This window comes from Oreochromis niloticus, linkage group LG3 (assembly GCF_001858045.2).
Source record: "Oreochromis niloticus isolate F11D_XX linkage group LG3, O_niloticus_UMD_NMBU, whole genome shotgun sequence".
In the NCBI taxonomy this organism is placed as follows: Eukaryota; Metazoa; Chordata; class Actinopteri; order Cichliformes; family Cichlidae; genus Oreochromis; species Oreochromis niloticus.
Genome location: NC_031967.2, coordinates 70,798,078 through 70,817,447, shown reverse-complemented (window position 1 = coordinate 70,817,447; position 19,370 = coordinate 70,798,078). Strand labels below are relative to the sequence as shown.

The 19,370-nt window shown below is 40.5% G+C and overlaps 1 long non-coding RNA gene across 4 annotated transcripts in view; it reads left to right on the top strand.

Moving 5' to 3' along the window:
• Window positions 1–290: 290 nt before the first annotated feature.
• The window catches only part of LOC106096778 (uncharacterized), a 47,876-nt gene continuing 28,796 nt past the window's right edge, over window positions 291–19,370 (top strand). Inside the window, exons 1-8 of one of the 4 annotated variants that reach the window (XR_003217327.1) lie at window positions 291–2,111; window positions 2,254–2,305; window positions 2,385–2,598; window positions 2,680–2,895; window positions 10,069–10,416; window positions 12,706–13,038; window positions 13,126–13,224; window positions 17,003–17,329. This is a non-coding gene — a long non-coding RNA (uncharacterized LOC106096778). Of the gene's footprint in view, window positions 2,599–2,660; window positions 2,896–8,746; window positions 9,113–10,068; window positions 10,417–12,705; window positions 13,039–13,125; window positions 13,225–17,002; window positions 17,330–19,370 lie in introns of those variants that run through there. The other 3 variants (XR_003217332.1, XR_003217322.1, XR_003217334.1) reach the window with 3 other exon arrangements.

Here is a 19,370-nt window from a genome sequence, read left to right as displayed (position 1 = left end):
AAGCTGTTCAGTGTCAATATAGGCCGACCTGTGTTCATTCTCGGTGTGTTTGTCTCCTCATTTTCATGTTTGGCTCTGTAATGCCTAAACATTGAGGAGGTGCTTTTGTTTGTGTAAGAAAGCTCTGCAGAACAGATGCGACATTTAACCTGCATTAAATGAAATAAATAATTTACACTTCAACTCACATTGCTGTTTTTCCTATTCTGATAGATTACACTGAAACAAAGACAGACAAACAGTTACCTTATTTGCAGTTAAAAGATCAAAATGATCCCACACAGCAGAAGCATATCTTTTTCTTTCGGGCTCCATTTTGTTATGGAGAGATGTGTGGGGTTTTTTTGTCTTTGCGAGAGTAATTTCGTGGGTTTTTTTGTTTTGTTTTTTTGGTGGCGACTCATTCCGTTGGCAGATGCGGACGCGGTACCTTTTAAAGACAGTTTGGTGCGTTGGCAATGAGCGATACAGCAGCTGTATCGATCACGTGACTTTTTCTTAAAGCGATGCACGCACCGATACAGGCTTCGCTCTGTGAGCTTGATACATGCGCCGGTGCGTCAGTGTTGCTGGACCCATCACTAGTCACAACTAAATTTAGAGGGAAGGATTCAGATATTAGTCTAGGTGAATGGAAAAGTAATTTGCAGACAACATTTGCTTTGCAAGGAGTTCCTGTAGATTTTAGAGCAGAATTAACACTGTTGCTTAGAAGGCAAGGCTAAAAGAGAGATTTTAATTCTACCACCAGAGAAGCGTAATTCACCTGAGCTAATTTTTAATGAGTTAGATAAGTTGTATGGGAATAAAACAACTGCTTCGGTCCTGCGCTCTCAGTTCTTCAATGCTCGTCAAGAAACACATGAAGACATCAGTTCATTTGCACTGAGATTACAAGAACATTTTCTCAGGTTAAAGAGGAAGGACCCTAGAGGTATGAATGATGAAGATATTCTTCTCAGAGATCATCTGGTTGAAGGCTTGAGAGACACTGCCCTTAGAGGTGAATTCAGAACAAAAATTCTAATGAATGATCAGTTGACATTTGCAGAAATTAAAGCAGAACTAATCCTGAGTGAACATGTTTATGGTGAAATGGTTGAGCCAGTCCATTGTTTTGCTGCCAAAGGGGAAAGATACAAGACCTGTAATGTTAAGGATATGGAACAGATCAAGTCAGAGTTGTGGGATGACATGAACAAGCAAATGACCACCCAATTCAATGATTTATCACAGACTTTGATCAAAGAAATCCGATCAGAACTTCATCAGGCTACAAAAAAGACTGTGGACTGGAAACAGACTGACCAGTACAGGTCAAGAAAGAAAGGAGGGAGCAGACCCAGAGTCCACTCAAACAGGTATGATGAACAAGGTAGCCCCATCTGTAACACTTGTTCCCAGCCGGGCCACATAGCATGGTTCTGTAAAAGCAAGCCTAGATCTGGATCGTTAAACTAGACGACACCACTGTGGTGGCCCAGACAGTGGGTTGTGTCGATGCCAATGGGCCTCAAACTGATGTGAAAAAACTAATTGGAAAAGTTCCTAAAGTCAGCTTGTGTCTTGATGATGTCCCAATACAGTGTATTCTTGATACTGGATCAAATGTGTAACTGATAAAGAACAGCTATTTCTCTAAACACTTTGGCAGTAATGGTATGAACTTGAAGGATGCAAGCAGCTGGCTGGCGCTCAAGGCTGCTAATGGACTAGATATTCCATACCTGGGCTATGTATTGCTACATGTGAAGGTTGGACAGGTGGAACTCCCTGAATGTGGCTTTTTGGTGATTAAGGACCAATGTTTAACCGACAGTGAAGGCGTCCTGGGTATGAATGTTATTTCACAGTGCTACGAAAAAATGGATCAGGAGAAGCCATTAGCCCACCTCTCCTCTAGTGGGGCCGAACAGAGAGTTTGGACTACTGCTTTTCAGATTTGTGCCAGTCAGGCACAGTTTGCAGCTTCAGATGGGTCCATTGGGTATGTATGTACCGTAAATCGCCATCCTATACAGATTCCTCCTCGGAGTGAGATGTTGGTTTGGGGTCGTACGAAGACTGGAGTGGACGGCAGGGATTATCAATGCCTGGTGGAACCTGTCGAGGTGGGTCAAGTCTTAATTGCTAGAACATTATCTACAGTCCATGATGGGAGGCTTTTGATTAGGGTTCAAAACCTTAATGACTCACCAATGTACCTTTACAGACATCAGAAGTTGGCTAAGACTTTTATTATTGATCCAGCAGATATCATACAAGAGAATAGTGTGAACATGACTTGTGTTGGTGTAAACACAGAGTGAGTATGGACCAAACGCAAGCCCTGCCCAAGGAGAAATGCATGTTCCCTGATTTAACTGGTCTTCATTTGTCCACAGAGGAATTGGAGAAACTGCAGGCTTTATTGCATAAGCACCAAGCAGTGTTCGCTGTGCATGAGGAAGATTATGGATTGACAAGCACCATGCAGCATTCAATTCCTACGGGCAATGCTGCACCAGTCCGTGAGTGCTATAGACAAATTCCACCAAAGTTATATCAGGAGATGAAGAGAGGCGAAACTGGCGAGATCACCTGCCTGAGATGATCCAGGTATATAACAATACAGTGCACAGTTCTACAGGATATTCACCACATTATTTGATGTTTGGAAGGCATGGATTTCTTCCCCAGGATCGGCTGATGGGCCTTACTGAAAATGTGGGCTGCTCTTCTGTGAGCAACTGGGTGCAATGCCATCAGAGACGGCTGCAGTATGCCTTCCAAAAAGCTCAGGACCAGAGACTCTGAAATGTCCCGGCAAAAGAAATATTATGACCTGAAAACGGATGCTCTTCCATCGCTGCCTGGAGAGAGTATTGCTACAGGACTTGAGAGCAAGGGGCCGAGGTAAGTTGGCAGATAAGTGGGAGCAACGACCTTATGTCATCATAAAACAAGCAGATCCTGATTTGCCGGTGTATGTGATTAGACAAGAAGGGGGAAATGTTGAGAAAGTGATGCATCGTAACTTAATGAGACCTTGTTTGTTACCTATGCAACAAGACATGCAGAACTCTAAGAGTGAGGTGGAGACAGCCAGGCAGGAAGATTTAAAAACTGGAAATGCATTGCCACACACTGGTAGATCTTCAGCTGCTCCACCCTGGGTTGGGTTTTGGCTTCCTACAGAAATCCCTCTCGATGCTGGCCCAGAAGACATCGAGACAGGACCCATTCATCAAGAACCCAGACGGTCAACAAGAACAACCAAAGGACTGCCTCCACAGAGATTTGGAGACTAATATTTATAGATTACATGGTCATTGGGACAATGACCATTTCAGCAGGGAGGGGTGTAACATGGTAGACTAATGTGCCTGTGTTGATTCAGCTCCATATTATTGTGTGAAGTTGCACTGGGTTGGGAGTGTGTGTGTGTGTGTGTGTGTGTGTGTCACATTTTTGGTGAGCCAATGGCTGGAATGGGGTTGGACTAATTAGAGGCAGGTGTACTTGATTGCACTGATACACTGGTCTACTTATAGCCCACACTACAAACACTGCTGTGTCATTTTGTCTCTCTGTGCAGGTATGTAATGTGATGAAATTGGATATGTTTGGGATGGATGGGTTTTGTGCTATGAATTCTATAGTGAGTGTGTCATTTTGTCTCTCTGTGCAGGCCAGGGCCTATTATATGCCACAGCCTAAAGGCAGCAGAGTTGCAGAGGCTGGAGTGACCACTGGCTATATGCTTACAGGGTGGTGGGTCTCAGACGACAACTTCTAACCCTGTTAAAGGCAACACGTGGAGTGCAACTGGTCGTGTGGCATAGCTGGCTCTGACCTTGGGACTGTGTGTTTTTATTTGATTCATAAATGGGACACTGGACTGTTTTATATTTTATCTCTTGATTATTTGTCACTAAATTGTCTTTTAGAATTTTATTGACTCATCTTTTTGCCCACGACTGAGACGGTTGGTCAGACCTAGAATCTTTCTTTGGGTGTGTTACACAGCCTGTTGCTTTTATAGTATAATACTTGTAATAAAAGTACAGTAACGGTAATTAGTGACTGAGTAGCCCGGGGCGTTTCTCTTGATTTCTTTAGTAAGGGTAAATTCATTCAACTGCATGGATTAGCTAAACGAACTTTACAAAACAAGTTTCCCCGACAGCCGAGTGCTCATCTTAACTAGCTAGGTCTCTGGACCTAGCTAAGGACGGTAGTTACGGACTAGCTTACAAACCCGTTTAACTTACCGAAAAAGTGCAGCGGGGCCTCGGGTCCTTCTGTCGGGTAGTCCAGTTTACTGAAGAACACCTCAGGCTGTCAGGTTAAAACACTCGGTCGTGTTTTCGTAACGTAAATGCTGGCCCTCCTCTCAGAACCTGCGCTCTATCTGCTATTCCCGAACAGAGATGCGCAAGTTTCTCCGTGACTGCAGCTGTCAGTCAAAGCTGCTATGATGACGTTTCACCCCAATTTAACATCACCGCGGTAGGAATTAGAATCAAACTTATGGGAGAGGAGACCCCTTGGACATAAATCAGCACGATGAGAACTATTGATAACAAAAGAGAGAATCTTTGGAAAAAAATTATCTGAGGAGAATTAATTTATTTTAGTCTGACCCCAGTTCCATCCGCTAACATGGGGGAGGCGGGGTTTATGACCTATACTGCAGCCAGACACCAGGGGGGTGATAGAGACGTTTTGGCTTCATTTTTGGGGAGCTGTGGCGTCGTCCATGTTTTCTACAGTCATTGGTCAGGACATCTGCTTGCCGAGGTGTACATGTTGTTGGCTTGGTGACAAAGTCGTCCATTGAAGACGAACGTATTTTTTTAGCAGTCCTGTAACGTAACGTTAACAGCTATTAATATAAGCAATAATAAGTGGCGTTAATCTCGTCAATACGACGTTAACGCGGCAAATCCCCGTTAGTTCGATAACGCGGTGCGAGGGCTGCACGGGACTCACTAACGGGGATTTGCCGCGTTAATGCGGTTATGGCGTTAACATCATATTAACAAGATTAACGCTGACAGCACAAATAATTAGCAGCTTGCTGTTTACGCTAATGTTAGCAGCTAACTAGCCAATTGGCTTACCGAGACGACTGTACCACTTCGTCGTCGGATGCCACAACGTGCTTCCGTCGTACTGCTATGGAAGGCAAGTTCCATTTTGCAGATTTTGCATTGGACCTTCTTTTCTTTTGTTTTGTCAAAATGCTCCCAGACTTTCGAGTTCCGTTGCCGAGTAGCCATGATAACGGAGACTGCTTCTTCTTCGTCGTCTTTGGCGTTTAACGGTATCCTTGGAGATGCATTTCCGCCATCTTCTGTTTCAGTCCGTTATCACGCTCTTAAATCCTGCTGTTATTCCTGCACCTTTCAGGATTTTACTGCATTTAAACGACGCGTCGACTATTAAATTAGGCGTCCACGATTTTGATAGTCGTCGTAATCGTGACTAGTCGACGTAATCGTGGCAGCCCTATTTTGGACCCAGAAGTAGGGTTCATACGTCATCACTTAAAAATTGGCTATCCCACCTGCTGTGAATGTTTTAATGCAGTACAGTTGTTATTATTATCATTATGTCACACATCCTGTTTATGACAGTTAAAATAAATAACATTCATATAAGAAATAAAATTGTCTCATGTAAACTGTATGTGGTGTTAAATAGGCCTATACTACTGTACTATAATGTTGGTCGTAAGGGTGATACTTCAAGAGCCATATATTTTATGAGGTGGTGCTCATTGTGAAAAGTTTGAGAAGCACTGATCTATGTGAAACTTGATATCAGTAATAAACTAGGGTGCATCAGTCATTGATTAGTTTGACTGACTGCAAGGAAACGGAATAATTTGAACTACTTCTAAAGATTTATATTCTTATATTCATGTTTTCATATTTACATGTTTTACATGTTTCTTCTCAGTTTGTTTGTTTTTGGGCAAATTACATTTATTAAATGAACATGCTCAGAATTGTGAAACTTCAGCTCCCACAACGCTTTGGAGGCTATCAAAAGAAAATGCATGCATGTCAATGATAAATACACACCATGAGGCATTAGTAAGGTATCAGGGCGAAATGAATTCTTCATTTAATTATGGAACATTACTCCTGCATTAACACACATCATCATGTAATTCATAAAAACAGATATAAGTGGTTTCGTCGTCTTCTGGGTTAAGTCAGCCACTTACTGCTTACCTGTGTCTTACAAAGGAAACAAAGGACAGCTTGATCTGAAGACTCAAACACGTCTCAGTCATGTTCACAATAGAAGAAGGAAACAAACTCAAAGTGATAATGAACATAGAAAATAATATGAGATGAAACTAAAAGCTGGAAGGACCGAGGGCATCAGTTAACTTATCCAAAGGGATATGTTCTGCCTTTTATAACTTAAACTGGATATTATAGTTGTAAACTGCCCTAGAGCTCCCTCCAGTGGCTGCTTTGTAATATGGGTTTGGTTACTTGGGGAAGGGAAAAAATGAGAACGTGAAGAAGAAATCAAAGATGGCGGAAAGTGATGCCGAAATGTTATCGTTTTAAGCTGATACGGACCTTAAAATGTTGTTGCCTTGGACAAGATATGTCTGTAAGTAGGAGTGACGATAAAATAATTATTATCTTTTGTTTTTTGTAAAAATGGTATGATAATTTGTACATTTGAAAGTTTCATCTTGTTAGCTTGCAGTAAGAGTGTAACAAGCTAGTTTACAATGTTAGTTAGCTAATACAGTATTTTGTACTTTCAGTTTTACGATGGTCAAAGAGAAGGCAATGGTCAGAGGCCATTCTTCAATAAATCAGCACAAAAAGGAAAATAAGTCTGGTTATTGGAGCATCGTTATCTCGCTGTCTAGCTGGTGAAACTAAGAGACTCAGGGCAAGGACAGCACAGATATGTACTCAAAATACAATAACTCCAGTCTTATTTTTGTGTAGGGTAAAAAAATTCAGTGTTAACTAATCTTTAACATCACATAGACAGTTAAAAAGAGGCTGCAGCGGGACAGAGACATTCAGTTTCTAGGTCAGGGGTCGGCAACCTGCGGCTCTTTAGTCCTTATAGTGCGGCTCCACGTGGTTTGGGAAAATAAATTATTTTTTTTAAGTAGCTGAAGTGTATTTTATTTATGTCAGTTCTTTTTTAACTTGTAGTTCTAAATTGGAAGATTATTTTGATATTGAAATATAAAAATAAAATTATATTCTATTATTTTTTCATCGCTCAAAATAAGAGTCCCACTCGCGGAAGCCGGTATACCTGCTGAAAGGCGGTGCATTTATCGAGACTTTCAGCCCCAGGTAGGCCAATTATGGATCTTCGGATCCACATTGTGTCAGCAGCTATTCTCCACTGTGAACTATGTTAAAAACAAACACCGCTCACGCCTCACAGATGACAGCTTACAGTCCTGCGTAAAGATGCAAGTGACTTCGTACAGCCCCGATTTGCAGACGCTGTGCGCAGAGGTTCGGGACCAGAAGTCTCATTGTAAACATATCACGGCAGACCCGACGATGTTTGCATGAACATGCTTTTCAGCATCTCTTTATTGACCACTTTTCACACACGGTTGCTGTACGCATACAGCCGGCTGTAGCTTTTCAGCTCACAGCCCGACAACACAACAGCACAGATAGCGCAGACGTAAAGGCAGCGAGGCGTGATTGCGGGTGCCGCTCAGGTGCGTCCGCCTCCCCTGTAGTGGCGCTGCAGACCACGCCCCGCCACACACATTAACAAGGTAAAATACATATTTAGGCAGAATTTTACAAATATCTATTTTTCATTTTTTAGCACCGTAGTGCTTTTTGTCAATTATTTTTTAAAAGTCAGGTCAAGGCTCCAAAAGCCCAAAGGAGATATAAACAGTTTTTGTTTGCTACATGGATCATTTTAGTTCAGGTTGGTGTCTTTCCTTTTGTTATATTTTTTTAAGAGTTCAAAATGTGTTAATTACATAAATAAAATTTAATTTTCTCTGTAGCACTTCATGGATTTCATAAGCAACATAAGCAAAACAATATATACAGTGTTATCCACATTTTAGATGTCAAAAAGTATTTGCGGCTCCCAGTGTTTTCTTTTGCATGGAAACCGGGTCCAAATGGCTCTTTGGATCTTAAAGGTTGCTGACCCCTGATCTAGGTTGAGAAAAAAAATGTCTTAACTGAAGTTACAGGCTGGACTCAAAAGTCTTTCAGAAGGGAAAATCCACGGTCTCTATGTCCAACAATCCCAGCAGGTAAGTCAGGCTAAAACTGGCTCCTGGGAGAAAAAGAGGACAAAGAAGGCAAACACAGAAACAGGTCAGCAGACTGACCATACAGAGGTGAGTAACCACCACTATAAACCACTGTAAGTCCTCTGTATTTAAAGGAGCCAGCTGTGTTCCAGCAGGATCCCTGCCCTGTGGTGTAAGGTGTGGTTAACACATGAGTAGGTTCTATACTGACACAGTGTTTTTATACGGTTGTCCAGGCTTGTCCCTCCTTCCTCCACCTCTCACTCTTACCCCACTCTTCTTACTTCTAACACTTTTCCTGTTATGTTCTTTTCCTCTTTTCACCACATCCAAACGGTCACGGTCTAACTTCCTGATGAGTCACTTAAACACTGAGATTGAAAATCTAGAACAATTATTACAAAATTATTACTTATTTTTCTGTTTTAAAATTCTGATTCATTGTCAATATAGTATGATTTAATTTTAGCTCAATCACAATGCATATATATTCTTTTTATGACTCTGTGTTCAGCACTGATGATTGCTGTGTTTTTTGTTTTTTACTTTAATACATAAAACCTGAAGAAACAAACAAAGTTATGTCTTCAAAATATGACACATGACTCAAGCAGCACCACACATCCTGGCAGCATGTTGTTTCTCCTCTGAGTTTAATAGTGAAAGTCATTTGCTATAAAACACATTTTATTTTGAAGGATCAACAGGAAATGATCAGGGTTTCTTTGTCTAACTTAAGAGCACCAAACCTTTAGTGCAGCAGCAGCTGTGTGTTGTTGTTATCAGGACTTTAACCGGAGATGAAGATGTTGCTGCCACTCCTGCTCCTCGTACTCGGTAAGAGCGCTCTTTGAATGCAAACACAACGACACAGCTGTTTGTGCTTTTAGACAACATAAAGTCTGTAACATGAGTTTACTGGATGTAAACTGACTGTACTTGACTTTATTCCTTATAACCCCCTCTGGGACTTCATGCAGGGCGCTCACAGGGTTACAGTTGAGTTCATATCTGTTTAAGACGAACTATCTGTGTGTTCCAGACGTCTGTTTCTTACTGATAGAACCACAAACCTGCCAGAGTGTAGTGACGTTTGACAAGATTAACGGCTATGGCAAAAACAGAAGAAGTGCCCAATGATACAGATGAACTTTGTCAGTGGTAACACTTTTATGTGCTGAAACACTGAGATGTTTATTTACTAATAAACTGTTAAGATTAACGACTATGGTTAAAAAGAGAAGAAGAAAAAGTGCCCAATGATACAGATGAAAATTGGTTGTGTTACCAGTTGTGTGTAACATTGTCAGTGGTGACAGTTTTATGTGTTGTAACACTGAGATGTCTATTTACTAATAAACTCTTTTTGTTTTCTCTGTGTGTGTGTTTCTGCCTCATTTGATGTTGTTGCATGGTGAGGTTATTTGTTAAAAACTGATGGACTGCGATGCAGTTGTTAGCACTGCTGTCTCATAAAAAGAAGGTGTCTGAGCTCACATCTGCTTGTATCTGTGTTCATTTTTCAACCAAATGTAGATATAAATAAGAGATGGTTTCCTCCTTTCACCTCAGTGTTGTTCAGACATCCATCAGTTTTCTTTAACATCTTTGACGTCCTTTCAGTGTTTGTTGGACAGGAAGAATCCGTGTTTGAATACTTTTCATAAAACATGGCTGAGAGTGACGTTATATATTCTGCAACTTTCTGAAACCACTTTATATCAACCCAAGGAAAAACTCCACTGCATACACATAAACATGTTTTTGTTGTGTGTGCTTGTGTCTCCTTCCAGTTTCCCAGCATGCCCTGGCTCCATTGGTGGAGGTGTATGAGGGGGAAACATCTGTCCTGTTGGCTTGCGAGTACTCAGGTTTTATACCTGAAAACCCCACAGTGCTGTGGACTCGCAGTGATCTCAACCCCAAATCTGTCCACCTACGACGAGAGGAAACGGATGATCTGAAAGGGCAACACCAGCGTTACAGCAGGCGCACATCAATGAGGCCTGATGCTCTGGACACGTTAGACTTCAGCCTCACTCTGAGAAACCCCCAAATGACTGATAGCGGCAACTACACCTGCTCCATCGGCAATGAAAGAGATGAATTGAAACTGACAGACATACAGCTGCATGTCAAAGGTACAAAACCCAACACCTGTGATTACAAAGGTCAGAGGTCAAACTAAAGAGTAACAGAAAAGATATTTCTAGTTCTGAAAAAACTGATAAAATAGTGAGAATGTTTTCTAGACGTAACCACTTTGGAAACATCAAAACATGAACACCAAAGAAGAAGAAAATAGAATCTTATTGGTACAATTTTTGGTGTATCTACTAAATCTGGATGATTTGATACAGAAGTTCTTACATGTGCAGGAAAACCAGCAGCTCACATGCCTAATAGGAACAGACAATAACACAACATGACTGTTACTTATGTGTGATTACTAACAGTAGTACTGTGAAGTCCTGGCACAGTTTTGGCTCATAATGTATCCTGATATTTTTCATGCAGAATAGAGATTTTAAAGACTTGATTATTGATATTTATTTTTACTGGCAGCAGTCAGAGGTCAGTAACAGACTCAGATCAGATCAATTCTATGATTAAAATCAGTGTGACTGCTGCTTCTTTAGTTACAGGGCATCTGGAAAATACTCTCAGGTCTTCATTTGTTCCACATTTTGTTATGTAACAGCCTTATTCCAAAATGGATGAAATCAGTTTTTCACCTCCAGATTCTACCTGCACAATATCCCCATAATGAAAACAGAAAATCATTGGCTTAAAATTTGTCCAGGTGTATTTTAAAAAAGCTAAAATCCACAGATGTACATAAGTACTTACAGCCTTTGCCGGGACACTAAAAAATTAGCTCAGTTGAATCTTGTTCCCTCTGATAATCTGTCAGATGTTTCTTGACTGGAGTCCACCTGTGGTACATTCAGTTGATTGGACATGATTTGGACAGGCACACACCTGTCTGTATAAGGTCCCATAGTTGACAGTGCATGTCAGAACACAAATCGAGCCTTGAAGTCCAAAGAATTGTCTGCAGACGTCTGAGACAATATGCATTGAATCACGTTTGCCAAAAAGCCCCTGAAGGACTCTCAGATCATGAGAAAGAATTCTCTGGTCTTATGAAACCAGTATTGAACTCTTTGGCCTGAATGCCAAGTGTCGTGTCTGGAAAAACCAGACACCACTGGTGGTGGTAGCATCATGCTGTGGGATATTTTACAGTAGTAGTAATATAGCTGTGGATTTTTTTCTTTTCCTTTTTTTTTTTTTTTTTGAGTTCAGGGTTCATGTGAGTTCATAAGTGTTTAATTTGAGTTTAATTTAATGAAACCATTATGTGTTTTAATTAAACTGTTTTTAAGGATCGCATTTGTCTCAGCGTGCTGTTATTTAGACATAGGTGATTTAATTTAACTAGTTTACGATATTTCACAGAGACAGAGCATAGTAGTTAATAATAATATTCATCCCTTTAGAAATAAACTTTTTCTTGTGATACTTCTAAAAACACGTATTCTCACCTAGTCATACTACCCCTGAACTCACATGAAAGAGCAAAGCCGCCTACTACAGGGGGGCCACGCACGCGTACATGCACTCACATGAATGCGTGGGGTGGTGGGGGCAAAAAAACCCACAGCTATATTACTACTTACAGTGGAAGAACTAAAAGGTTTCTTGAATGCACCAATGTATAGAGACCTCCTTGATAGCACTCCTCCTTGAAGGACTGAGCAAAGTTTGTGATTACATGTTACTGTCATTATTTATTTTTAATACATTTGCAGTCATTTAAAGCAGTACCCTATCATTGCGGGGTATTGTTCAATTCAATTTTATTTATATAGCGCAAAATCACAACAACAGTCACCTCAAGGTGCTTTATATTGTAAGGTAGACCCTACAATAATACATACAGAGAAAACCCAACAATCATATGACCCACTATGAGCAAGAACTTTGGCGACAGTGGGAAGGAAAAACTCCCTTTTAACAGGAAGAAACCTCCAGCAGAACCAGGCTCAGGGAGGGGCGGGGCCATCTGCTGCGACCCGGTTGGGGTGAGAGAAGGAAAACAGGATAAAGACATGCTGTGGAAGAGAGACAGAGGTTAATAACAGATACGATTCAATGCAGAGAGGTCTATTAACACATAGTGAGTGAGAAAGGTGACTGGAAAGGAAAAACTGAATGCATCATGGGAATCCCCAGGTATTGTGTGTGTAGAAATGTGAAGTGAAAATGAATCTAATCCATGTTGGCATAAAAACCGAATTTCCCGGGGAACCCACCTGAGGGATTAATAAAGTTTTATCTAATCTAATCTACAATGTGGAACAAGTAAAGCACTGGGAATACTTTCCAGATGCAATTTTGCTTATTTTGCTTTACTGTCCTCTCAGACCAAGAACTTAAGTTGGAGGTTGTTGAAGGATCAGAGTCTGTCATCCTGCCATGCAAAACAATACCTGACCTGCCTGAGGACACCACAGTGGAGTGGGCGAGATTTGACAGAGAAATCATGATGGTCCATGAGTATTCAAATGGAACTGACCAACTTAAGAACCAGGACGACCGTTACTGTGATCGCACAAAGATGAACAAAGACCTGCTGAGAACTGGAGACCTCAGTCTGACACTGATATACCCCACAGAGAGAGACAGTGGAGGATACATCTGCACCATCTACAGGGACAAAGACATCCAGAAGCAGAAAGTAGTGCTGCAGGTCAAAGGTCAGACATGTAGATAAAAACCAGGATACAGTGCAGGACATTGAGGTCAGAGTCCAAAGATGATGTTGTTCTTGTATTTTTCCACAGAACAGTTTCCATCCTGGGCCAAACCTCTCCTGGTTCTCCTGGTTCTTCTTGTGGTTTCTGGAGGTCTTTTATTTTATTTCCGGCACTATTTGATGTCAGGTGAGTGTCTCCTACTACACTACCCATAATGCCGATGGTTAGCAGGTGTCCTCTGGTGGCTCCTTGACTGTGGCTCACACAAACTTGTTCCAGAAGCTGAAAGAGTTGAGAGTTACAAACAGCTGATACAGAGAGCTGAAGAGAAACTTCCAGGTTTGTTCCAGAAGTCAGAAAACCTCCTTCAGACTCAGTCATTGATCAGTGAAACAGCTCCACAACATGACTTTACTAAACAGTGTGTGTGCTTCACTGCATTGATCTGACACAGAGGCTGCTTGTGTTTTTTATTTGTCCACGTAAATATCTCACTGAGATTAAAGTCTCTTTTCCAAGAGTGACCAGCAGAGGGCAGCATAAGTTACAACAAATACAATACATGACAAGTAAAGAAGCAAATACAATATTCCACACGGACAAGTGAACACAAACATGAATCATGAATTCATGAATCCTATAAAATAACCGGTCATTATAAAACCAACAATAACAAAATTCACACTAATCAAACTGAGCCATTCTCTCACTTCTGTAAAATGGACTTTAAACTCCTTCTGTAGATTTTTCCAGAGACAACAGATGATCATCCAGCAGCCTTTCAGTGAGAGCTTTAAATGACAAATTATGATCTTGTCAGGGTCTACATCTGGGTCACCGACCCAGGACCATGACAGATCTATAATGATACCTAGATATTTATAAGATGTGACTATTTTTTATTTTCAATCCCTTATCTGGTTTTGATCTTAGGAAGTGTCGATAACAACTCTTTGGCACTTGAGAATAACTTGAGCTTGAATTTATCTGAATTTAACACCAACTTAATTTGAGTCAAATGAGACTGAACAATATCAAAGGCAGACTGTAGAAATTCAAGTTTTTGCACTTCATCTGAATAAAAATGTAATGCAGCATTTTTATCTATATACACAGAAGAGCAGTGGTCCTAATATGGAGCCCTGGGGAACACCTTTGGACACACTATGTTCTAGCTGACAAATAATTTGATAACCAACTCATAGCATTTACAGCTACACCAATATTGTTTAGTCTGTTTACTAAAATGGCAGGACAACTGTGTCAAAAGCCTCCGACAAGTCAAGACAAAGAGCAGCTCAGTATTTTTTTTTCAGTCCATTATATTAATGATGTCGTTCACCACTTTAACAGCAGCAGTTATTGTGCTGTGTTGTTTACTGAATCCTGATGTTGGGAAAGAATTAAATATTTATCCAAATTCTTTGAGTTGTTCACTAATAAGCTTTTGTAAACTTAAACACAGTATTTAGATATGGGCCTGTAGTTATCAACATCACCTCTTTTCATCAAAGAGAGAACATTGGTAGATTTCCATATTTCAGGGAACCCAGTGTTCAAAAGCTAAAACTAACAATACAAGTTACTGGTTCTGTTATAAAATCTGCAGCCAGTTTAAGAAAATAAGGATCAAGTTGATTTGGTCCTGCAGATCATTGGGATCCAACAGTTTTGAGGTCCTGTGGACCTCCAGGACATTCAGAGGAGAAAAGCTGAAGGCTTGAAGCACAGACTGAGTTTGAGTGGTTACAGAGAGCCTCCTGTTCATTAAGCTGTTTGAAATCTGATGTAAAGATTCACATAAAGATCCCTAAGAAACAAAATGTAAAAAGCACTTAAATTATTACATTTTTCAGTAAAGTACATCAGTCAAAATATGGTATTTTGGTGGTTATATCACTGTAATAAGATTTTATTATTTTCCAGAATTTTTTTAGGATGATTAAGATGTTTAATGTTTTTGCAGAGCTAGAACTCTGATTTGGCCTTTTTAAATTTTAGAAGTTTTAATGATTCCTGTGGAAATCTAAGGACAAAACTAAGCATTATTTCTGTAGTTTACTCTAAATTTAATGACGGAGGCATGTTTATTTATAATTCTTATCAAAACACCATTTAACATATTTCCATGCCAGCTCTACATCAGTAATGAGGTGGATTCTGTTCCAGTTTTAGTCCCAGAAATCATGAAAGAAAGATTGCTCACAGAAATTCTTAAAAACTGGGCTTTTTTTTTTTTTTTTTTTTTTGCTCACACCCATGCTGCATTGCATAGGCACCGATTTGTTTTCTAGCGCCTGCGGCTTGCCACACAGGGAGGAGTGGGGTTGGCGGCGAGGGACTCTCTGGCTGACTGGAGTGCCTTCAAATAACCGGCTTGCGAAATGGAAAGGAAGAAACAAACGCAAAAGCACCAGACATCTGGACATAAACTTTGAAATTTGCATTGATGTGTTCCGTGTATTCTATCACATCCATGTATGCGGGCAGTGAGCCGAAGTCCCTCGGTGCCCCTGCTGGCTGCTGCTGCTGTGCTGAAGTCTTACACACAAGGGGAGGGGAGCGGGGTGCTTTCAAATAGAGCACATTTCATTAATAATATTGTCAATCCAAGCCCATTATGTCACAATTAATTTTCCTGGGTTGTGCGAAATCGCAGAAAAAACCCTATACAAACTGAGTCTGCGCAATAACATGTAGGGCTGTTAGTTTACGTTGTGATTCTCAGGTTGGGGGATGGGTCTTGATACTGGAGGTCAAATTAAACATGGCTATGGACAAAAAAAGGTCAAAGCCATCAGGTGCCCACTTTAGAAAAAAAAGGAAAAGAAGAGGAGGAGAAACGAGCAAAAGATGCAGGTAAGCAGATGTGTCATTGGATCATGGCAGGTCATGTATCCTGAAACAATCAGAATCAGAATACTTTATTAATCCCTAAGGAAATAATGTGGGTTACAGTTGCTCAACGAAGTTGGTAAAAATAGTAACAGTAACAGACTAAACTCCAAAAAATACATTATGTTACAGATTTTACACATTAAAGAAATAGCACTAATATATATAGATCACTCAATTATAAATATCAAGGATTAACAGAGGTGATTATAAATAAATATCAAGAAAACTGACGAGAATATTGCAGAGTAGAAAAGAGCGTGTGTAAACAGGGTGTAACTATTGCAGTGTTTACAGTGTGTTAGATGGAGGAGTTGTACAGGGAGATGGCCACAGGCAGGAATGATTTCCTGTGTCGTTCAGTGGTGCTTTTTGGTAATCTCAGTCTCTCACTGAACGTGCTCCTGTGACTGACCAGTACGTCATGGATTGGGTGGGAGGTATTATCCATGATTGTCTTTATCTTGGACAACATCTGCCTCTCAAACACCACCCTAACAGAGTCCAGCTCCATCCCCACAACATTTCTGGCCTTGTGGATCAGTTTATTTAGACTGTTGGCATCTGTGACCCTCAACCTGCTGCCCCAGCATGCAACAGCATAGAGGATAGCACTGGCCACAACAGAGATACAACAAGATAACATTATTAGTAGGGATAGTGAAAACGTCTGTTTATGTTTGTTAGCTACTTGGCTATGATAGTAAACGGTAGACACTGATGTAGCTTACGGAATCTTTTGGACTGTGTTAAGCACAGTAGTAATTAGTCATTGTCAGTTGTTGATTTGTCCTATTCTCATTGTCTGATGAATTATGATGGCTGTTTGGTAGCCGTTTGCATAATCTCTCTCTCTTCATAATATGTGTGTGTATGTTTCTCTGGTGAAATTGGTTATGGTTCTGACAACAGTTTTATGCTAATGTACAATCCTTAATATGTTTTTTGTGTGTGTGTGTGTGTGTGTGTGTGTGGGTGGGGGGGGGGGAGTAAGTCCTCTGTAACAGGGCATAAGGAGAACATTAGTAACCCTCACTACAGCTCATGTTGTGCTTTGTTGTCCTCTCAGTCCCCTGGGTGGAGGTGGATTCAGGGGTGGAGTCTGTCCTGCTGATCTGCAAAGCCACAGTTTGGCTGCCTAAAGATGCTAAAGTGGAGTGGAAGGACAACAACGACAGGAAGGTCCACATATATGAGAACGGCTCTGACCAGCCTGAAGAACAGGACGATAAATACAAGAACCGAACAAAGATGAAGAGAAACTTACTGGAACCTGGAGACCTCAGTCTGACCCTGAAATACCCCACAGATGGAGACAACTCCACCTACACCTGCACCGTCTACAGAGGGGAGGAAAACATCCTGATGGAGAAACAAGTGGAGCTGAAAGTCAGAGGTCAGTGCTGTAGATACAGGTCAAAGGTCAGAGGTCAGACTTAAGATGGTGGTTCAGTCTCAGTGGGCTCCATCCAATAATGTTACAGTGTTAGCATGTCTGATGTTTGTGGCTGTTTTGGTTTTTATTTGATTTCCACCCAAATGTAAAAGCTTCAGCAGATGAACTGTAGGAGCAAAGTTCATGTGTGAGACTTCATCTGAAAGGTAACATCTTCTAGTTTCTGAACATGTGTTTGTTTAGCATGTGGCTAAAACACAGGCTAAGCTAAGTCAGTTCAAATCTCAGTAAAAACCTTCTTTGGTCCTCATCTATAATCAGTCACATCCAGAGATGGGCAGTAATGCGTTACTGTAATCCGATTACTTTTTTCAAGTAACAAGTAAAGTAAGGGATTACTGTTTCAAAAAAGGTAATTAGATTACTGTTACTTTCCCGTGAGCACGCTGCGTTACTGCGTTATTAAAACCATTTTGCGAGAGTGTCTCATGACAGTGACGTAAGCAAGTGCGACGTTCGTGGCAACAGCTGTGTGCAGATCAACAATGGATAATATATCGAGTGCGGGAGAGAGTATGAGCGTGCAGCGTTTAAAGCGTGGAAGTACTGACCTTACTTTGAGTTTCATTCCGTAAAAAGTGACAAAAACATTAGTGTCCGCTGTTCGAAGAAAACTTCTTTTTACAGCGAAAAAACCCCCTAAACTTCCGCACAAGCACCGAGTGTGCTACGCTGCCACGGGAATGTGAAATTCACAGAGAAACTCACGGATTCTTCCACTGACATGACGGCTGTGACACACCTGCACCAGGACAAACCTCCGCCTGCCCCACTCCTGCTAAACAGGTGAAAATAGAGCAACAGGACCGCTGAGTCTTTGATTTTATTTATTTTCTGCTGTGTTTCACTTGCATCTATTTGAAAGACTGAGTGTAAACACAAACTATTTTATTTTATGTGCGGGAATGTGCAGAAAATAGGTTTAAATGTTAAACAAATTTTCTTCCAGTCAGAGAATGTTGCATATAATGTAATTTTTGCTTGATGCATAAAGTTAAAAGATTAAAACTAGTAAAACAAGTTTTAAAAAGAGACTTTTTCATTTGATTACATTTTATATGATGGATTATGCAGAAAAAGTAGAATTGGGATTGAAGCGATTGAAGATATATCGCTTCATTACCTATTCAGGGTGTAAATCATGTTTTTAAAAAGTAACTAAGTAATCCCCCTCGGAGGACTCGTCACCACCCTCCGTCTAGGATACACCAAGGACTGGATTACTATTATTAATCCAGTCGGGTACGTGGAAGCTACTGTTCTTAATCTTCTTTGTTTGTTTACTTCTGAATGTTTTTGTTTATCTTGACCTGAGACCAATTGTGGACCACTATTTCATTGAGTATAATAACTTAGTTATTATAACTTATAATAACTAAAATTACTTTACTAAATTTATATGCACCAAACGAAGACTGTCCAAATTTCTTCAAGAATATTGCATCATTAATAGCAGAATAATCTGAAGGAATGATCTTGCTTATTTCAATTGTATTTTGAAAGCAGCTGTCGACAGACTCCCGGCACACATTGGCCCCAAATCCAAAAAATCTCATAGTTTAAATACAATGATTAAGGAATTGGGCCTGGTGGACGTGTGGCACCAGTTGCACCCCCAAGAAAAAGATTTTACTTTCTATTCACATGTACATCACAGCCATTTAAGGATAGATATGTTTTTAATGCCTAGGATGGACCTCTATAGGGCTAGTCAGTGTAACATAGAGGCAATCACTATCTCTGATCACGCCCCGATTTGTCTGAAATTAAGAATGAATCCAAACAATCATTTTAAGTACTGGAGAGCCAATGTATCTATCTTGAATAATGAAACAACCCGACAAGAACTTCAAAGGAGTCTCACTGAATATATTCAATTCAATGATAATAATGAGGTGTCCCCTTCAATCTTGTGGGAGAGTGCCAAAAGTTATTTGAGAGGTAATAATATAGCAGTCTCATCAAGACTGAAAAAAGAGAG